Source organism: Solanum stenotomum, chromosome 9, assembly GCF_019186545.1.
Source record: "Solanum stenotomum isolate F172 chromosome 9, ASM1918654v1, whole genome shotgun sequence".
Lineage (NCBI taxonomy): Eukaryota > Viridiplantae > Streptophyta > Magnoliopsida > Solanales > Solanaceae > Solanum > Solanum stenotomum.
In genome coordinates, this window is record NC_064290.1 from 17,153,772 (window position 1) to 17,158,286 (window position 4,515).

The window sequence follows — 4,515 nt, forward strand, 5'->3', positions numbered from 1 at the left end:
CTAGTGAAGTATTAGTCTTTATATAGTTCTATAATATGAAATTTTATGGGAACAAAGTCTAGATTATCATGCTAATATGTACTATAGTAATGTTTCCTTAAATTAATATTACCAGTCAAATATATATTGTTCATGGAGAAGTGATAATGGATTGAATGTTATTTAAGATCTCTTTCCTATTTTTTATTTTATTTTTTTAACTTGTCAATCTCTTTAAGTGTAGTTATTCTCAATTATTCTAGGAAAATGTTTTAAATCATTTTCTCATTATATGGGATGTATAAAAGAAATTTCTTTTGTTCCATCAAAACTTAAGGGAAATTAACACTTCTAGTCTTGAATTAATGGATATATGCACTTTTGGTTCATTGATTGTGAATTTTTATAATTTAACGAATTATTAAGCGTTAAGCCGCTTGGTCAATATGTTGTATTAAATTTTAATGTTATTATATATTTGGAGATCGGATAATATGTAAATATAACTATGCTCCAATAAATTTCTAATTACACAAAGATTTTCTTGCTCAACTATTATGACAGATGTTAGAGTAAATGTTAAAGATTCTCATCATTTTCACCTCTTCATTGTTTTTAATAACTTCAATCGACGTATCTTTTGTTATGTTGATTTCATTTATATAATATTTAGTCAAAGTCGAATGATCTTGTTGTAACAAAAAAATAATCTTATTTAGTGATTGACGATTCTTAAGAATTGTTGTCCAAAACTCAAACTTACTGTAACGACCCTTTCGAAAGGACAATACCACCTAAGCAAGAAACCTACTTAAATACTTGCGACAATTAAAAGAGATTTACTATGGCCATATTGATTGTAGTTTAATAGAGGGATTAGGTTCATAAAGGGAAAAATTAGATAAGGATGTGCATCTTGTACATTTAAACATTTATGTGATGTCACAATATATATAGCACGGAGTTTCAACTTATGACGGAAAAACCCTCCCAAAAATAATTTAAGCAAATAACCGATGAGCTTTTCATGCATATATTATCTTCACACTTAAGGATGAAATAATATGAATATTACCCATTTCGAAGTACCGAAATCAGCCCGTTCATGCTTCACACAAATATTCAAAACAAATAGTAAATTTAGTATATTACAATACTTGGGCTTACACACCCCAAAAGAACAAAACATATGGCCATACTTAATTTACAACCCATGGTGACATGATCAGTAAATATACAACAAAAAGATCATGTACAAGTCCCAAGGTTTATACAAAATATAGATGCCTAAATGCAAATGTGATCTTCCTTAAGGCTCTCAAAATCTCCCTCTCCAATGGCCAACTTCACGCATCCACTCGCTCATTCCCTACGATAGAAACAACTATCGCTAAGCATATAGCTTAGTGGTGCAAAACTATAGTTTCGGAGCCATCCGATTCACAAAATAAACCTTCTCAAGTCATAAGCAACATAATTGAACATAATTAATAAATCAAGTAAACAATATATAGAGAGTATCAAGTTTGATATTTAAAGACCCAATTGTCAAGAACGTTCATAACATCATTTTCCAAGAGATTCAACAACAAGGCTCGCCCAATATGTACCTCATGTCTTCACACCAAGCACAAACAAGTATCAAGAAGGGTCGACACCCTATATCAAGAAGGGTCAAGCCCAATAATCAAGAGAACCAAGAACCATATTAAAAATGGCTATCTAATTCGTACTTAAAATGGACAACATCCATACTTAAGACGAACTAAAAATCCAAAGTCAAGATGGCAAATGATCCGAATCAAGAGGCATGCCAATAGTGACAAAGTCACAGCCACAAGAAGGACAAGGTCCCAACAAGAGTGCCAAGTGATCAAACAATCCGTACAAGTGGGCGAATTACACAAGCATCTTTAACTTCTCAAAGGATACCAACACAACAATGCAAAGTGACAAGAGGTAGCCAAGGTACCAAGATCCAATTTCAAATATACTAGAGGTTAAAAGAGTGCAAGTACAAGTTTATACACAAACCTCAGTGCCTTAGCAAAGAAACAGTCCAACCAACGTATCAAGGTCCTCAACTTGTTCACGAGTATATACAACCTTTAAAATACAATTAAACAACTTATTTAATCCCTAGCAGCTCAATAATATTGATGTAAAACGGGATTATCATCACAAGTAAAATTAGCCTGCACAAACACAACAATGCTCCAAAACAGTGATTCTGGCCAGCCTAGTACCTCATGTCGCAACTTAGATTTGAAACGGAAAACAGCAAAACTAGACTTTATACCCTTCATGAAATATGTAGATACATCTCTTAGGGTTGCAAACAAACAAGAATCACCGCAAAAGGTATTTTGTACAACAAGATATAGTCAAAACACTAACAGCTGTTCATACAGAATTTGAAATTCTAAAATCTGGACAGAACTTGTCCTATGTTGCGTCCCATATTTCGAGTCTATAACAGCTGAATCAGAGTTTGACATAAACATAAGAGTTGTAGGTCTATCAGTTAGCTTTCCAAATCATATTTACTCACTATAAACTAAGCTCTAGAACGAGAGTTATGCATATAATACTAAACACTGCCCAGTTCAGCAACAGATTTCGACACTTACCAACAAGAAGTGTGTGTTCTTGAATTCCAACCAAAAGGGCCAAGTTTTCTCTTGTGATTTTGAAGAACAATCTGTTAAGCTAAGGTTCTAATGTTTTTAGACTTGAGGAAAAACGAAATTAATTATAGGGGTTGGAAAAAATATATCTTCCAAAGGTGATACTTATCACCTAAACAAAAGTCACCAAAAGGGGCTGCCCAACAAAAAGTTGGCTGCCCAAAAAGCATACATATATATCTATATGTATATCCCTTACCTTCCTTTTAAAGTTAAACAAAATTTTAATTAGGATATTACCTAAACACCCCATCACAAATCCTTAAATTACGATAAGAATTTATGCTAAGCAAGTTGACAATTTTCACAACACTTCAAGTTCCCAAAATGAGACTAAAACATATTCTAGTAATTAAGCAACGGTAAATCGACATGCGACTCTTGGTTAGTATTTAGGGGTGTTACACTTACTGAATTTAGCAAACAATTGACGATTCTTAAGAATCGAAAAGACAATCATCAAATGATCTGCATGTTCATCCTTACTCCAAGAATGGATAAAAATGTCACCTATGAAAAGAATGACGAACATATCTAAAAATAATATTTGAACACTATGTTCAACAAATCCATGAAAGTTGCAGGAGCATTTGTTAGTCCAAAAGACAAAACCAAAAATTCATAGTGACCATACCTAGTTCTGAAGGACATATTCAGAATGTTACATTCTCTAACTCTAATCTAATGAAATTGATTTCCCTTGGGGGGGGGGGCTTTGGGAAATTCACCGAGAAACAATTCTAGAAATTCATTCACTAACGAAACTTAATGAGGATTTGATGTTCCAAAACTGGTATCCCTAATCCAAAATAGATGATAGATACAACCCTTATAAATTATCTTTCTGGCCTTAAGGCCTGAGATAAACTGATATATAGGCGTTGAGGTACAACCCTTTCATTCTATGACTGGTTTATTGGAAATTAAAATTTAACGACTTTGGTTCTACAATCAATTGAGGCATAACTAGCATGAAGCTAGTTTGTAATGACCTAACATGGTCGTTATGAGTAGGTCATAGGGAAATAATTTGGACCCACAAAACTTTCTGGTAGTAACTTAAAATTCTTCGTTAGGCCAGCCTTAGATAGAAATTGGGCTTGGTGGAGTCTAGAGCCATCCGAGAAGGAGTGGGGTCTTTTTGTTGAAATTTTATTGATGTATACTTGTATACAAGACATTAAGGAGTCCATAGGAACTTTAGAGTTGAATTCGGGTAAGTAAAACTCCTAGAATTAAACTTGGCGTGCAAGGTATGTGTTGTGACATCAAGGAAAGAAGTTCTGTTGTAAAAGGGGCTTATTTGCGGATGTTGAGCTACATATCTCTTGTTAATCTCGCTTCAGTGGGTGGTGTCCCACTATAGCAACTCTCAAACCACTATAGCGGAGTAAGTTGACTCTATAACGACGTCGCAATAGCGAGACATGGGCTGCTATAGAGACAAAATAGGGATTTTATGCACAAACTGCCCCAAACCCTTATTTTCTGCACTTTTAGTTCTTGAAATTTGGAGGGGCTATTTTGGGTAGTCTTCAAAAGTTTTCCCATGAAATTCATTGAGAAAAATAAATTTGACTCCCCAATATTGCAAATTGTTTCTTAAGCCTTAGAAACTAGGTTGTTGCTATTGGAGGAAGGTTTTTGCATGATTACATGGAGGAAAAGAACCCTAAGTTAGGAAAGATGATCACATTTTGGCCGGGGTTGGGATTTGTTAATAATCTGGGTCAATTAATAGGCCATTAGAGATTGACTATTGTTTGTATTGCTTATTTTAAACTAAGAATAAGCTGAGGCACTTCACAAGGGGAAGGCTTGGGCTATTTAGAATTTTCAAGAGGCTTGA

General features: G+C 34.1%; 1 long non-coding RNA gene across 1 annotated transcript; it reads right to left on the reverse strand.

The window, feature by feature from the left end:
- Nucleotides 1-1,175: 1,175 nt before the first annotated feature.
- Nucleotides 1,176-2,736, reverse strand: LOC125876925 (uncharacterized). The gene is made up of 3 exons (XR_007447558.1): nt 2,610-2,736; nt 2,014-2,085; nt 1,176-1,348 (listed from the first exon to the last, which is right to left on the reverse strand). It is a non-coding gene; the product is annotated as an uncharacterized LOC125876925 (long non-coding RNA).
- Nucleotides 2,737-4,515: the final 1,779 nt, after the last annotated feature.